The 18,644-nt window shown below is 32.2% G+C and overlaps 1 protein-coding gene across 3 annotated transcripts in view; it reads right to left on the bottom strand.

Moving 5' to 3' along the window:
* The window catches only part of MDGA2 (MAM domain containing glycosylphosphatidylinositol anchor 2), a 773,979-nt gene that overhangs the window by 348,577 nt on the left and 406,758 nt on the right, over window positions 1-18,644 (bottom strand). The window lies entirely within an intron of this gene.

Raw genomic sequence — 18,644 nt, 5'->3', positions numbered from 1 at the left:
ATTACCATTAAGATCACAAGCACTTGCTCTCCTTTTCCCAATGGACACATGGACATGTGCCTGAATGTTTGCTTAGAGGAAATTTATAAGAACACAATTCATAAGCAGTAAAAAAGCAATAAGGTTTAAATATTATTATTCAGCAATACTTTGATTGGAAAAAAGGAAATCACAGACACTAATTTTAAATATGTAGGCCATTTCTAAGAATTCAGAGGTCATAAAAGAGAGGTGACAAGTCTAAGGAAGGATGAGGATAAAAATTCAGATAAGATCAAGTAGTTTGATTTTTCCTCCAGGTGCCCTTCAGTAATTAACTGATTTTCCACAAACACATGTTTCTTATAGCTTACTAAAAGTTCAGCATTGAGTTGGTCATTTGGGCAGGATTATCTTAAATTTGGACATAAAGTAAGCCCTGCTCTCTAGGAGTTTACAAGACCTTTAGGAAAACAAAACTTATAGACATGAATTATATATCATACCCATATATTACATACTCTCAACATACATGATAACTGTTACTACAGGTCTATAAGGCAATATAGACCTTATATAAAATTCTACAACTCCTTTTACACAATTTTCAAGTATAAAAAGCTCTCAAAAAGGAAAGTTTTTACATAACTAATTTGGAGGCAAATCTGACGTGATCCGAGTTCTTATGACAAACACTGCCTTCAAAGTGATTTGGGGCTATTTTTAAAGTTTATTTATCCTACTTCATATTTGACATGACTCAGGGTATAGATAGAACTATAGGACTACTAATATTTTTCATTATGGGGTAGTACTCCAGATCTCACTAGTGATATTACAAAAAAATGTTGTCTATTCACCATAACCTTTCTAAAATCTGAAAAACTCTGAATCCTAAAATAGCCTCGAGATTTCACAAAATATATTGTGGACATGTAACAAAGAGCTAGGTAATCACAGTAAATTTTTGAGGTATAAAATTCAAAAAGCAAAATTATATTCTCAAGAGAGGAAATAAAGAAAGAAGTCAACCAGTCAGTGAGGAACCTTGAACTGTAGGCAAGTTTGGGAAGCTGGATGAAACAGAAAGCTGTGGATGCAGTAGAAGATCAAGCCAGCTAGAATATGGGGGTCAAGAGAAGAAAGGTGATGGGGGTAGAGATGAGATGAGAAGAAAGTTGGTTTGAGAGAAAAAGAGATTGAATTTCAACAACTCGGGGGGAAAAAAGCACAGGGAATTAGATATGTATTAGTTAAAAAATACAGAACGAATGTAGAATTTTTAGTGACAACTACAGTGATGAGCCCTGAATTTAAGAGAGATTGATCTGGCAATGATAGGCAGAATGAATTCCAGGAGAGTACCATTACTATAGGAAAAGTCCGCTGGGATGTTTTTTTGCAGCAACCAGGTGTGAGGTAATGAGGAACTGGAATAGATAGTGGAGTTAAGATTACAAAATGGCATATGTTATTCTGTCTTTCATTTAGCTAATTCTGATCACTGGAGACAATTTCTAAATGTATTCACTCCATATTTTGAAATAACTCTTAGGGGCAGACACCTGAAAATGTCTGAAACTGAACAAACCCTTTCATTTACCTCATCACAGCCATCTGAATGTCTTGATTGCATAGCCGCCTCATAGTTACCTCATGACACATGGATTTTTATATTCTAAGCCTGGTGAAAAACTCAAGTGACCATGAATAAAAAACAAAAATAAATAAATAAATTGGAAAACAAAAACAAAAACAAAAACAAAAACAAAAAACACTGCACTTTTCTTTAGCAGAGTTTAGATGTTTTCATTTCACTTTCAACTTAAGAGCTTGAAAGTACGCTATTTTTCAGGTATGTCAATTTTGTGTTCAGCCACACCAGTATGCTCAAAAATTTTGTGTTCAGCCACACCAGATGCTAAAAAATGTTAATTAAATTCCTCCCTTTATCAAGAGAACAGAGCTAAGTTTTTGAAAATATGAAGTAGCAAGACAAGGTCTGATGTCTTCTCTGATATTGTCGGCCAGGCTGGAAAAAATCATTTCCTTCAATTTTCAAAGGGAAAAAAATACATTAAACTTAAAGTTGGAGGTAGAAATTATTTAAATTTTAAAGTTCTTCTTGTCTGTGTAAATCTACTGGCTTTTTTATACTCTCCATAAAAATCTTTCCAGCTTGTTCTATAAGACTAGTGAAGAATTGGTATTTCAAATTATTTCATGTGGCTCATGGTATAGACAGAACAATAGAAGTAAAAGTTGCTGGGTTTTCTTGGGACTGTTATAAATTTAAATTGGATAGTATAATACAGTTTGAATAAATTCAAATTATTAGTCACAAATGGCCTTGCGTGTTAAATATTTAAGTAATCAATAATTTACTATCAAACTTTTATTTTATCCTCTCAGTGAGACTCAGAATTTGCTAGATTTAAAAAAATGTGGAATAAATCTAATTAAACATATATTTCTCATATTCAAGCTATTTTATTAGCTCACTTTATTTTTACAAATTGTGTTGCTTATCCTAATGTGTGGTTGTTTTTTTTTTTTTTTTTTAACAAAATATCTATGCAATATAGAGTTGATAGTGATAGACTTTGCCTTCATGGAGAAGCTGGGTTCAGAGGGTTCATGAAAAGTCTGGAAATTAGAAGACTGAATGCTAATCTCCATTCTCCGGCTGACTCAGCAGGAGTATTTACCTGTCATTTAATGTTTAGCTTAGGAATATCACATAACCAGCAGTCTGTTATTTCAAGGGCCTTGTACCTGGTTTAATCGATGGATTTGCCTACTTGATTTACCATTTAGATCAAATACATTTATAATGGCAGCTAAAATTCATAAGCAATCGTTAGATTATGAGGGAAGACCTTTACCGAATTTAGATGCAAACTATTTTTATTTGTTGGTAACAATAATCACAAAAATATCAACATAGTTGTATATTAGAATAGTCATCAGCCTTTGTCGAAAATACTGTTACTTTTCAAATAATAAATTTGCTCAAGAATTGATAGTTTTTACCCAACTAACAACCTAGAAATTAAATATACATGGATATAATAATTATATCTATTTTCTTAAATTCTTTAATATTTTTAGTGGGCAAACTTTTTAATTAATGCCATATTTTGTATCACTTTTCCTTAAGTATTTTTAATATGTATTTTAATTCTACTCACTGGTCTAATTTTTAACCAAGTTCTTTTTCCATGTCTATTTTTCAAATCTCCAACTAAGCATAAACTTCTTTAGGTCAAAGGCCTTACGTTTTGTTTTATTTCTCGCCTTAGCATCTAGAAAAATGTTTTGCATATAATGGATCCTAAATTAACATTGTAAACTCACATCTCTAATTGGAAGTGTCTTTCCAGGGACCTATAGTCCAGGAGGCACACAGAATGTTTGGGATTTTCAGAATCAGGCTGAATGAACATAACAATCTAAAGGCAGTAGGAACAGGTACAGAGCAACTGAGAGAAAGCTCTGGTAGCTATTAAATTGCATGCCTATAGAATGAGGGAAGAATTTCAAGATCTGCTTCATGAATATCTCTTAAGAGGATGTGTTTGACTAGTAGTGAATGAGTAATAATTGGTTTGATAAAGAGAGGGCTAAATTGATTTAAAAGCAGTTCTTTCCTTTATCCTCTGAATACGAATCAGTGAAAGAAATCTGTCAAGATGGAGAAGCAAGTAAATGCTATGACCACATTGAAAATACAACTAAATTAAGAGTAATCAGCCTGGAGAACCATCTGAAGACAAGCTGAACAGAATTCCTATAACTAAGGTTATAAATAAAAGGCCATGTCAAGGCTGGTAGGAGTGGCATAGACACAGAACGGTCTGCCCTCCACCCCCTTCCACATGTCACAGATGAGAATGGGGAGGGATATCTTGGTTGCAAAGGTTGCCCCTGGAGGAGCGAGGGGCCCCAGTCTCATATCGAGGCTCCACAGCCCAGGGTTCCAGTGTAGGAAAAAGGAGTTCCCGCAATATCTGACTATGAAAAGCAGCAGGGATTTTGTCCCATGGAGTGTGACAAAAGACTACTGAAACCCAGACATCAACATAAAGGGCCCACACAGACTCACTTGCTCACATCCACTCATTCTGGCTCAGGCAGAGAGATAGGAGCTCGGGAGGCACAAGAGGCATACAGAGAAACACTGACTTATGTGGCCTCAGTGTGAGGCTAGAAAAACACCTGCCATTGTCCCCATGTTGAGCCCTCCTCCCACATAGCCTATAGGGCAGGCATCATCTTTCCTGTGTTGAGGCCTCCCCACACAGAGACAATTCTGAATCTTCATTTGCTTGGTAAGCTCTGCTTGTTCCATCCTAGTGATTTCCTGGAACCCTGCCTCACCCGACTTGCATACCACTCAAGTCTATTTCAGTTACAGAGCCTTAGGATGAGCTAGCAGATGGCATCAGGCCTCAGAATGCCCTGGGCCTTTGCTGAGTCGGCCCAGGCTTGACACTAGTGGCAGCCAGCCTTGGTTTTATGTGTAGCTGCTCCCATATGCATCAAGGCTCAGTAAAGGCAGCAACTAACTGCAGATCCCTTTGCAGTTCCTACTAGGTAGCCCTGGACCAATCACAATAAGCAGCTGACCTTGGTCATCATGGAAGCCCCTCTGAAAATCAACACACCAAGAGGCTGGTTTCAGACCACAAAAGGGCACCAGCTCCACAAGTGACACATCCAAAGGGCGGTCTCAACAGGCACATGAAACCATTGGGGTGAATTAGGCTCTGTGGGTTTAACCCATGCACAGCAGCTTATACCCTGAGGGTATGTCTAATCCTCACAGCCAGTCAGTCTGAGAATCAATGTTGCCCATTGATGTGCAAACAGTAATCAAGGCTCAACTACAATAAGAGGGCACAGACAAACCATACAAGGAACACTCCTGGAACATATGGCACAGGTGATAAGGAAGAATGTGCCATTGAGCCATACAGGGTACCTACTGCACAAGGACATCCAGCAAACACTACTTAATACATTAAAAAAAAAAAAAAAAAAAAAAAAAAAAAAAAAAAAAAAAAAAAAAAAAAAAAAACAGATGTAGCCAAAATAAGGAGACAAAGAAACATGTCCCAAATAAAAGAATAGGAGAACACTCCAAAAGAAGAACTAAATGAAATGGACACAAGCAACTTAATAGAAACAGAATTCAAAACACTGGTTGTAAAGATGCTCAATAAACTTAGTGATAACTTCAACAAAGAGGTAGTAAGCATAAAAAAGACATAAAACAATTAAAAAGAGCCAGTTAGAAGTGTAGAATACAATAACTGAAATAAAGAATACATTAGAAGAAAATGACAACAGAGTAAATGAAGCAGAGGATCAAATCAGTGAATTAGAAGACAAAGTAGCTGAAAACACCCAATTGGAAAAACAAAAAATAAAAATAATTAAATGAAGACAGTATAAAGGACCTCTGGGACAACGTAAAGCTTAACATTTGCATCACAGGAGTACCAGAAGGAGAAGAGAGAGAGCAGGGGATCAAGAATCTAGTTGAAGAAATAATGAGAGAAAACTCTAACCTGGGAAAGGAAATAAACATACAAGTTCAAAAAGTGCCGAGTCTCAAACAAGATGAACCCAAAAAGGCCCATACCATAACACATCATAATTAAAATGCCAAATGTTAAAGATATAGAGAAAATCCTAAGAGTAGCAAGAGAAAAGAAACTAGTTACTTACGAGGAAACTCCCATAAGACTGTCAGCTGATTTTTAGATAAGAACTGAATTCAATAAAGTAGCAGGATACAAAATTAATGTTCAGAAATTGGTTGCGTTTTTATACATCGATAATGAAATATCAGAAAAAGAAATTAAGAAAAAAATCATATTTACAAGTGCATAAAAAAATACCTAGAAATAAACTTAGGTAAAAGACCTGTCCTTAGAAAATTATAACACATTGAAGAAAAAAATTGAAGATAAAAATAAATGGAAGCAATATACCCTACTCATGGATAGTAGTAAGAATTATCATTGTTAAAATACTCATATACTCAAAACAATCTATAGTATCAATGCAATACCTATCAAAGTATCAATGGCATTTTTCACAGGACTAGAACAACTATTTCTAAAATTTATATGGAACTATAAAAAACCCTGAATAGCCACAAGAATCTTGACAAAGAAGAACAATGTTGGTGGTATCATGCTGCCTAATATCAAACTATACTACAGGTTATAGTAATCAAAACAGAATTGTACTTGCATAAAAACAGACATATATATATATCAATGGAACAGAATAGAGAATTCAGAAATAAACCCACACCTGTATGGTCATTTAATCTGACCAAAAAAGGAAAGAATATATAATGGGGTAAATACAGTCTCTTCAATAAATCATCTTGGAAAAATCAGTCAGATACATGCCAAAAAATAAAAAATAAAATGAAACTAGACCACTGTTTTACACCATACACAAAAATAAACTCAAAATGGATTAAAAGACTTAAATGTAAGACTCAAAAACATAAAACTCCTAGAGGAAAACATGGACAGTAAACTCTGTGACATCATTCTAAGTAGCCTTTATTTTTTTTCCTGACATAGACTCTTGGGCAAGTAAAACAAAATAAAAAATAAACAAATGGAACTACATAAGACTAAAAATTTTTTGCACTGCTAAAGAAATCATCAACAAAAGACAACTTACTGAATGGGAGAAGACATTTGCCAATAAAACATCTGATAAGAAGTTAATATCCAAAATTGATAAAGAACTGATACAACTCAACATCAAAAGAAAAGAAATCTAATTAAAAAATGGGCAGAGGATCTGAATAGGCATTTCTCCAAAGAGGACATGCAGATGGCCAATAAACATATGGAATGATGTTCAACGTCACTAATCATCAGAGAAATGAGAATTAAAAGCACAAGAGACATTACCTTACACCTGTTGGAGTGACTATCATCCATAAACCAAAAAAACAACAAGTGTTGGTAAAGATGTGGAGAAAAGGGAACCCACATGCACTGATTTTGGGATTATAAATTGTTGCAGTCATTATGGAAAAAAGTTTGGAGGCTCCTCAAAAAATTAAAAATAGAAATACCTAATGACCCAGCAATTCTACTGTATATTTGTCTGAAGAAATACAAAACACTAATTTGCAAAGATATAGGTATCCCTATGTTTACTGCAGCACTATTTACAATAGTCAAAATATGGAAGGAATCTAAGTGTCTATCGATAGATAATGGAGAGAGAAGGAACGGTACATATATACAATAAAATATCACCTGGCCATAAAAAAAAAAAAAATGAAATCTTACCATTGGAGACAACATGGATGGACCTACAGTGTGTTTTGCTAAAAGAAATATGTAAGACAAAGAAAGACAAATACCCTATATCTCATTTATATATGGAATCTAAAAATCAAAATTAACAAAAAAACAAAAACAGACTCATAGACACAGAGAACAAACTGATGGTTGTCATATGGGAGAGAAGTTGGGGGCCTGAGTGAAAAAGATGAAGAGATTAAGAAATACATACAAAATAGTCATAGGGATCTGAAGTATCTGAAGTACAACATAGAGAATATAGCCAATAACATTGTAATAACAATGTATTAGTTATTACTAACCAGGAAGGATCACCTCCTAAATTATACAAATGTCTAATCTCTATGCTGTTCACCTGAAACTAATATAAAATAATATTGACTGTCGATTGTAATTAAAACTAAATAATAAAAATCAATCGATCGATTAATTAATTAATTAATTAAAACACAAAAAGAATTAAAACAAAAAGAATTGGTGAACAAGTACTGAATAGTTAATGTTTCTGGAGAGCTAAGAGCTAAGGACATGCTACCAACTTTTGTCTATAGACCTAAGGACATGCTACCAACTTTTGTCCACTAAATTTGACAACTGTGAAAGAAAGGGAGATCCACTGGTAGAAAAGAATAAAAAAATAAATTCAAGACTTCCTCTTCTCTAGAGATGACATCACAAATTATATCTTGAAATTGATGTTGGTCAAAATTCTGAACTTTAAAAAATATGCTTTGTAATTGTATAAAAGTTATATTGCAAATCAGATCATTAAAATATGTATTAATCAATATTTTAAGTTACTATGTACAAAATTACTTTTAATAAAGGTTATGAAAATACAAATAAGTCATATGTATGGCTTGCTCTTAAAGTTAAAATCAATTTATTAACATTCTAGAATAATGTGTCATTATACCAAGTTAAATATACTTCCTTTTATTGTCATATGTCATTTTGAATTTCCCAGAGGCAAACTCTGATCCAAAGCTTCAAATACAGTGTTCTCAGAAGAAGTGAAGGAAAACAATTATGAAATGTATATTATTAAGCTAGTGACCACTGTGAAGAATTTGAATTTAATTTTCCTGAGGAACTCTGGAAGACAGTGAAAAAGTCTTCTTGACATCCTATCCAAGGGGCATGGGAGCTGGGGTATTTATATCCCACTAATCATTTTGGGAGGGCCATGGGGGTGGGCATTCAACTTGCCTGCTAAGAATATGGGCAGAGTAGACTCTAGAAACCAGAGAAGACCTCCAGGAAAAGAATTTCAGGTACATGCATTTAGAAGACACTCCAATGTACACAACAAAAGTAGTAAAAAGAAGAAATTGTAAGAACACCAACATCTACTGTGGTAGCTGATCAAGGAAATTCTATAGTTTGGTGCATCTTGACTCTGTAAGCTCTTTCATATTCTCCATTTTTACATTGAAGGAACTCTTTTTAAAAAATATTATCTCCCTGATTTTCTAGGCTCAAGGTTAGAATACAAAAGGAAATCAGAATTTAGTCTCTCTGTAAGAACCATCTTTCACAGATGAAAATTATTTTATTATTAAAAAACTGTTAACTAATATATAGAAATTAAATCTGAATGGTAAACCATATTATGTCAAACTATAAAACTGGAGTGACTCAGTATACTAAACTTGCCTTCTTAAGTAAATAACCAAATTTCATACTTCAGTTGTAGCAACTTTAGACAAAAAAAAAGGGGTTATTTTCTAATGTATAGAATTTGAGAGAGAAAATGTTAGAACTCTGAGAATTAGTCACAGAATGAAGTTAGGATATTGGCATTATGTTCCTCCTTGAGAAATGAGTCCTACCTATCTTATTTCACAAAAGAATGAAGAAATGAGAAACTAGAAAATGGTTCAGCCTCAGAAGATATTAACAGAGTTTCAAAGGGAAAAACATCTCACACCATGTGTATCTTCGACACTGGGGACAGGGATTGTAAAATGTTATTTAAGAAAATAGTAATTTTCCTACTTTATCCATTTTTTTTTACATAAAATCAATAAATTTCTTTCATAAGTTTATTTTTGTTAAAGTGTACTTGCTTCTTCTAAACCATTTAAATGTGCATTAAATAATGTATACATTTTTGAAGATGCAATAACTTTACAAAAACATTGTAGAAATGGAGAATAGATAGAAATGGTAAACAAATAGACAGCAATAAGGATAAGTAAAAAATATCCCTAAAATTTCAGTGGCTCAATAATTATTTTCCTCTCATGAAAATTTCAATCCAATCGTTCCTACTCCAATGCATCTCTTGGGTAGCTTTCCTCAAAATGGTGACTGAGATTCAAAAGCCTTACATCCTGTGGCTGAAAAAAGAATGGGTCCTCAGACATTTAACTGGGGACTTTGTATGCAGAGATAGACAAGTCAAGATAATGTGTAAAGAGTTATGTAATATGTTTCACGCACTCAGCCTGTCCCATATGTCATGTTCTCTGACATTCCACTGGCTAAAACTATCCTTATGACCCCACCTAGCTGTGTATTAAGGAAATAAATATTGGTCTGGTAAATATCTAGAAAGAGTCTACAACAAGGCTAAAATTTAGAGGTGCGTTTCTAGTATAGCATATTAAAGCGGTTTGATTTTGGTCTTCCTCCCATGGAATATTTTTATCACTGAATTAGATGACATATAGGAAGTAATAATATTTTAAAATAAATAGTAAAATTTAAAAACTAAAATGAACAAATAAGAAATGAAATTCTATAACAAATATATTTCAAAATCTAAAAATATTACGCATAGGTAAAAATTAAATTAAACACAATACATAAGATGCTGCTTTTAGATTTGTAATATGATCAATTGCACAAAAAGAAATGTTAATAGGATGTCAATTTTAACTCTCTATTTAAAAATTTTTTTACTACATATTAAATGTAAATATTACAAAATAAAATATTATTGCTTTAAATCTTTTAAGAAGCCAAAGCAAACAATTTTATTAGTAAGAATTCAAATTTCTTGATTGTATGGATAATACTGCCAATTCAGACTATGTGGATTAGCTCATATCCACAGTAAGTTGCGGATCAGCTTTACTAAAGTTTTAGGGAAATATTGACATGTAAAAAAAAAATCTGCTAGACTATAAAATGTTTTGAAAAACCTCATATGAAGAATAATAAATTAACTGTAAATGGACCTGTGAAAAAAGGTGTAGAGTGTCACCATAACTCTATTCAAATACTCAAAATGGTCACATGAAAGAAAAGGTAGATGTATATTTGCATACTAAAAGTTATATAAAAGTCGATGCCCTCACAATTTAAAAAATCTACAAACAATTGTTGCAAAAAAAATGAACAAGCACTTAAAAATAGCAAAAGGCTAACTAGTGGAAATACATTAGCAGAAACTAAGTATACTTTATGTAAGATTTTCAGCATAGGAAATTAGGGGCAGTTAAAGGAATATAATATATATCTTTAGTTGCCTGTTTATATCAGAGATAATAGGAATTTGAGCATTCTCCGCATGATAATTACCAGGTCTTTGACTCAATGGCAGTCTCCATATGCTCAAGATAGTTTTCGTTTAAGGATTTTTTACTAAGTTAATTTATTAAGGACTCTAATACTAATTGGGAATAAGATAGGCATGTGTCTCATGAGTAAATAACTATGATAAGCAAGCATTCTTCATCTGAAGGATATACAAAATTATAAAATTTTGTGATGAAATTTATTAATAAGGTAATTACCATGACAGCAACACATTTTTAATAAGCACTGTAATTACCATATCAAACGTTAAGACTTCTTAAATCCAAAGCCGATGTTTTGGGAGGATGGATGGTGGGTGAGAAAATTATGCTTAATGAGATTGACTTAAGGAATTAGTTTTCTTCCAGAGTTGGCCATACTATCAAAATTCCCATTAGTCATTCTAGTCATTTTCCTAAATTTTCCTACCCAGAAGTTAATTTGATGGGTTCAATAAAAATAAACTCAAATAATACATTGCCAATAATTTTTAACTGTGCAGTTTATAATTCTAACGCAGGTAAATTGTATTTGGGGGAATAAATAGATATGTCATCCTAATCTCCCACTAATTTCTTAGGTTAAAATGTAGTAAATAAATCTAACAGGCAAGGATAAAAAAAATCACTGCTTGTTCTGAATATGCAGCAATCCATCTAAGTGAGATTAAAGTGGGGGATATGTTTCAGAAATAAGAAGGCTTACAAACTGTTTAATGGGTATTAGAAAAGATTTGTCTCATGTGTGGATAGTGTCTGCACACATGAAAACTTATTAGGCTAATGCCTCTGAATTTAATTTCTTTTTGAATCAAAAATAAGTTTTAATCAAACCCTAACCTTTAAAGTTGTATGACCTCTATTACCCTGTGAGCAATACAGTCATGGCTGAGAATAAGTGAAAGAATTAGGTGAACATATTCTCAGAAAATTGCTTAAATGTCTTCAAGAATCTTAAGGTAACAAAAATATATTTAAGTATAAGAATCTACTTTTCAAAAACAGAATATACTCTCTTCCTCCGAAAATGGATCTTGAGGCTCTTGATGAGTGGTCATTTCTTCTTAGAGAAGGTGAATGAAGCAATACGAGTATTACCGACTCTCATCAGTAATTCTTAAGTCCTAAAAATTATAACTTCTTTATTTTATATATTATGTAAGTGGTAGATAATCATTTATATGACCTGAAAACACAGACAATAAATTTCAACAGTCTTACAGCCTATCTTCCCAACTAAGCTCTCATGTCTCCTCTGAACCTACCATCATGATCATTATTTCCACAAATACAAATCACTTAATCTCTCTTCTGTGCCTGTAATCAAACTACTCACTTATATGGAATGAATTTGGACTTCTCCTTTGCTATTTACATGCTACTGTGTCAAGAACTCTGAAGGGTCTGATATTTTCTCGATTTGCTGGCTAACATGTTAGCTTGCCACAGTTTCATGAATGCTGACAGAAGACCTGAGACTCCTGGGCCAGAGACAAAGGACTTTATTACTCATGTGTCAAATGGAAATGCTAGCCTTATGTTTCCATAGGTTCTCATTCTTCCTCAATTTCTACAGGAGCATTATGGGGGCAGCCCGGGTGAATAATGTACACACAATTTGTAACATAGCTAAGTATTCCTGAGCCTAAGAAAGTTTTAATCTTAAAAAGACTCTGCTAGAAAACCTGCCCAATCTGTGTCCCTTAGAAAGACATTATCTTTATTATCCCGGTTAGGAAACAAATCTGACTTTTTCCCTGGAGACAGACACTGTCTCTAATAACTAAGGCTGTTTGCCACACAAACATTCTCAAAAAAGAGAGCTCAGGACAAAAACTGCCAAGACTTGTAGAAATGCCATGGAGAATTGTCTCTCAAATCTTATCCATCAAACTATACAGTGTAAACCCAACTTCTTTCATGATAAGAAGTCATAAACCTCTTACTACTGGAACTGTGTTGTCTGTGTTATTTGATACATAATTCATGTTGTACAGCATTATTTGTTATTTATTTTATTGCTTAATATTTGTATTTCATTTAAATGAATTTTACATTTCACTATTTCACTTTGTTGCTCTAAGTAATTTAACCTCAATGAAGGTACAAATTATGCAATAAATTTCTTTTAGCCCTACAAAATTAAATGAAACTATATTTTTAACAGCCACCTATATATTTGCTAAATGAAGAGTAAAAACTTATTGTTTAAATATTTCATCCTAAACAATGTGAAAACAAGTTGGTAGTGGAGATTAACCTGAAAGAATTTTATTCCATCAAGTTTGGGGAAAAAATTAGTTAGAATGTGGCGGCAATTTTCCCTATGCTCATTACCTATCTCTTACTTAGATATCTTTTCCATCAGCTTTATTTGGTGTTAAATATAAGGGAATATCAATTCTTATAAAAAATTCAAGAAAGGTATACATATAAATTTAGACTTAAGTTTTAGAATTAACAACAATCTTCTGAAAAAATTTTGAAACAGATTAGTTTTGACTTTTAGGAGCTTAATAAAAAGGACCTTCAAGGCAAAGTCTTCAAATCTATATTTAATGAATTTAAAAATCAAATTATACATGCATACAATTTAGAAAGCCAAATAGTTATACAGAACACAACCTCAAGTATTTCCAGTACCTAGAGGCAACCTTTTCTAATGTACATTTCAAGCATTCTTCATTTTACATTTATATTTATAAATGTTTAACTGCTATTTATAGGTTTTTTTTTTTTTTCCATTTTCGGGTTGTCTTACTTATTTCTTCTTGTTGAGAAAAGATTTTAACTCTCTCTCATCTTTTATATTTATATCATACCTTTGGTTAAATCAAGTGCTGTTGTTATTGTTGACCATGCAAGTATCCTTCACAGTTGAACCTTACAGTATATTTAGATTACATTTAATTTTATGAAACATTTTCTTCTGTTAATAATGCCAATATTTTGTGTTCATAATTTTATGTGTACCTATCCAACCATAGTATAAGCTTTATATGAGAAGTGTAAAATTCCTCTCTAAAATATTAGGTAACTCACCAGCTGCATCTCTTTCCTGAAGATGTCCTCCATGGAGCCTCTTTCTTCCAGCTTCAGTCTGTCTTGGTTGCTTTTGAGGCCAAGACATAGCTACCATCATGGTGTCTTGCTTCATTATCATTCTGGGATTTCTTTCTATATTCTGCTATACATAATCTCCTTTTAATATATATAAATATATACACTACATGTTTAATATCTATATAATATATATATGTTTTTTTCTCTTTCTTGATTTAATTCCTAGTTTTGGTGGAACATATATAAAAGCAGTGTCCTGAGAAAAGAAACATTGGAGAAAAATTTGGAAATCTCACATACCTAAAAATGTCTTCTATCTTCTTTGATATTTGAAAAAAATGTCTGGCTATATGTAAAATTCTGGTTTAAAAATAATTTTTCTAAACAAGTTCAAAAGCCTCACTCAATATCTGCTAACTTCCTAATTTATATTGAGAACTGTGCCATTTTGATTTTAATTCTTTTATAAATAAATTAAAACCTTTTAAAAACTTTAAAAATATTTATTTTGCTCCTACTCTTTAAAATTTCATGTTGGTATGTGTTGACATGAATCTTATTTACTCCAGCATGCCAGGCACCCAGTGGGCCCTAATTGAAAACACATTTCCAACTATGATGAGAAATTTTCTTAAAAAAAAATTTATTTTCTGTTTGGAATACTTATTTAAATGTTAGATCAGCTGGATTCATTCTGTAATTTTCTTATCTTCTTTTTCTTGTTCCAACCCCTTGAATGTTAGATTTTATTTTACTCTCTTTAAGATTTCTTCATGTTTATTTTCCATCCCTTCTATGATTTTTATGTTTTCATTTTTAATATTTAAAGAATTCTTTGAAAATTAGTTTTCCAAAAATTCCTTCTTTTGGTATTTTCCTGTTCTAGTTACATGAATGTAATTTTTTTCTTTTTTTCTTGAAATATGAATTTAAAAAATTAATAATTATGCTTTGTTTTGTATTTTAGCCAATTCTATTATCCTTGTTTTCCAAATTCTTTCCCTATTACTTTGACTTGGTTTGAGAATATTCTCTCAAATGTCTGGTTATCTGCTATATTCACATCTAAGAATCTGTTTTTTAAAAGCTTACTGGTAGCTTTGTTGAGCAATAGTAGGCTTTATTGTGAGTGTATTAGCTGGGCTATTTCACCAAGACCCCTACTTGTTAGGAAAAAATATATATATATCGTTTTCCCCAGAGTTCATCAGTTTTCCTAGACAGGGATTTTCTGCATAAAAGGCATTCTCAGAACCAAATGTGAGAAAGGACTGTGGCAAACATGTAAACTTTTACTTAATAACACTAATTTAACTACAGTATATTGCTTCTTTTTTTGATAATTCCAGGTATCTTAGTTCAAAGTTTCTCTGGTTCAACATTGCCTCCACCCCCCCCCTCCGCCCCCCGAAAAAAAAAAAGAAAAAGAAAATATCAGTTTTCTTAAGGAATTGATTAAGGAGTTGGCAGGTAAAAGGGAGGTGGTTAGATATCGAACTGTATGAAATGTGGGAGAAGATCTGAGGGTGTAACTTTTCTTATATAGACTGTTAACCAATTCTGATTTTAGACTCAACTACACTCTAAGAGCTAAGTGGTGTCTCCAATTCCTGAGCTTTTTAAGAGTTCTGTAGCATGGCATACATAGTTCTGTCCTTCAAATCAACAGCTTTGAGTTAAGCTTTCTTTAATATTATCAGCAGTGGCCACTCCCTGATCTGATTTTTTCCTTTTAAAATTACATTTCTGTCGTCTCCTCCCCAGTCTCTCCATCCTTGGTGATATGTGTTTTGTTCTTGTTATTATTTTATTTTTTATCATCATTTTAGTGTGCTTTCAGGGGGGAAAAATATTTTTAAAACATTAGATTTAAGTAGAACTAATTCTACATGTTTATCTTAAACATAGAGCTATTAGTTTTTATATTCTCAGAAGGTATTTACTTCTGAGAGTCTGAAATACCTTCTGAGAGTCTGAAATACCTTCTGAGAGTCTGAAAACTAGATTCTCTGAGGCTAGAATTATAAAAAAATTTCAGTGATTAGTTTTTATCAAAAAATATTTGTATAAATGAGTCAGATATTAGAAAAAAACTTTAATCATTATAAGGTTATAAAATTGGCATATTTTTAAGTATACTTTTATTAGGAATTATATTTCACAGAACTTTTGGAATACTTTTATAGCTATTAAAAATGATTTAAAGACAAATAGAGAATCTTCAAAAAAGCAAGAGAAAAGCAGTTAGTTACTTACAAGGGAGCTCCCATAAGACTGTCAGCTGATTTCTCAACAAAAACTTTGCAGGCCAGAAGGGATTGGCACAAAATAGTAAAACGAATCCAAAACAAGAAACTACAACCAAAACTACTTCATCATTTAGAATCTAAGAAGAGATAAAGAGCTTCCCAGACAAGAAAAAGCTAAAGGGGTTCATTGACACTAAACCAGTATTACAAGAAATGTTAAAGGGATTTCTTTAAGAAGAAGGAGAATAAGGAGAAGAAGGAAGAAGGAGGAGGAAGAAGAGGAGAAGGAGGAGGAAATGGAGGAGAATGAGGAGGAGGAGAACAACAAAAATATGAATAATAAAATAGTAATAACTACATGTCTATCAACAATTACTTTCAATGTAAATGGATCGAATGCTCCAATCAAAAGCATAGGTGGCTGAATAAATAAGAAAACAAGACCTTTACATATGTTGCCTACAAGAAACTCTCTTAAGATCAAAAGACACACACAGACTGAGAGTAAAGGGATGGAAAAAATATTTCATGAAAATGGAAACAAAGAAACAAACAAAAGCTGGGGTAGCTATACTTATACCAGACAAAACAGATTTTAAAACAAAGCTTATAATGAGAGACAGAGAAAGACCAAGTAATTATACTTCTGAATATTTATCCAATACTCAAAACAATAATTCAAAAGGACAAGTGCATCTCTATGTTTCTCAGAGTATTATTTACAATGCTTAAGATATGGAAGCAAACTGGGTGCCCATCAATGGCTAAATGGATAAAGAAGAGGTGGTACATATGCACAATGGAATATTACTTAGCCATAAAAAGAGTGAAATCTTGCCATCTGCAACAACATGGATGAATTTAGAGGGTATTGTGCTGAGTGGAGTAAGACAGATGGCAAAGAAAGACAAATGCCATATGATTTCACTTACATCTTGAATCTGAAGAATGAAATAAATGAAAATAAAACAGGAAATCATAGATGTGGAGAATATTTTAATGGTTGCCAGATGAGAGAAGATTTGGGGGGATAAGTGAAAAAAGGGGAGGGAATTAAGAAGCACAAATTGGTGGTTATAAAATAGTCATGGGAATGTAAAGTACAGCATATAGTCAATAAATTTATTATAATAACTATGTACAGTGTTAGATGAGTAGATGAAGACTAGATCTATCAGAGTGATCACTTCATAAGTTGTATAAATGTCTAATCCCTATGTTGTACACCTAAAGCTAATATAATACTGTATGCCAACTATAATTGAAAAAATTTAGAAAGTCGTTTAAAAACAGAAATTATATATAGGTTGAGGTATGCATGATATGTGAGTGTTCAGAAAGGATAAAAATGACAACCTATATTATTATTATATAAATAAATAAACATCTTATGAAAATATAAATAAATAAAATAAAAGGAAAAAATGATGGATCATATAAATGGAGAAACATAGTTATAACATTTTATCCAAATAATAATAATATTTTTGATTGAAATAGTAAAAAATAAATAAATTTTGAAGTTGCTTTTTAAAACCAAAGTGGTCCCATTTTTCTACAACAAAAAATTTTAGAAAATTAAATGGAAAGAAATTGCTACTTGTGTTTAATAAATCTTCCCAAATTGATCAAAATTTTAATTTAGTGTCACAAATATTTCAAAATATCTAATAAAAATCACCTTATTTTATATCAATCAACAGTGTAGCGATTCCTCTCCTAAAACTAAAATTCCTCATCAAAATAATGAGGGGTTATCACTAAATTTTATTTTAGGTAGGTCTAGAAACTTATGAAGTCTAGAAACTTATGATCAGAACATGGGATTGAATGAGAGACATACATTTTCACTATTACAAAAACTCTCCAGGACTGGTGATGGTCATAAAATTAACATTTCATAGGGTACATTTTAGAAACTACTTATCACAAGGAATTCAAAGCTAAATTCTAATATTCTTTATTAGAATCTCTAATCCACATATCATACTCTGCCTAAGTTTCTTGCAAATATAATCCTCACCTGAAGATTATTTTGGATTTTTCTTTCTATGTCCATCTTATGTTCCAAGTTCTCTTAAGATTGATGAACATTCCACTTGTGGGACCAGTTTAGAAAATAATATAGAAATCTGTCTAGTGCAGGTGATGGTTCTAATATCATGACTCCAAACAGAAAAATGGGTCCTATTGTTTTACCATTTCCTAAAATACTTAAAGCAAAGGACCTGAAATGAAGTTGCTCACTTGTTTATGGTTTATAAAAATTAGTATATACTGAATCAAGCAGTCTGACATCAAATCAAAATCCAAACAGATGAATGTTAAGACTGTCACCTAGTTTTAGACACCAAAGTTGCTAACTTTAAACAGCATTAATAAGCTAGTCACCTTCTTATTAACAGTGATAGAACAGGTTTAAAATTATAAATATTCCTGTGAAAAAAAGATACTTAAACCTTAAAATTACAGTCTTCAAT

The sequence above is a fragment of the Rousettus aegyptiacus genome, unplaced genomic scaffold (genome assembly GCF_014176215.1).
Source record: "Rousettus aegyptiacus isolate mRouAeg1 unplaced genomic scaffold, mRouAeg1.p scaffold_m13_p_3, whole genome shotgun sequence".
Classification (NCBI taxonomy): Eukaryota; Metazoa; Chordata; class Mammalia; order Chiroptera; family Pteropodidae; genus Rousettus; species Rousettus aegyptiacus.
This window is presented reverse-complemented; position numbering and strand designations above follow the sequence as displayed.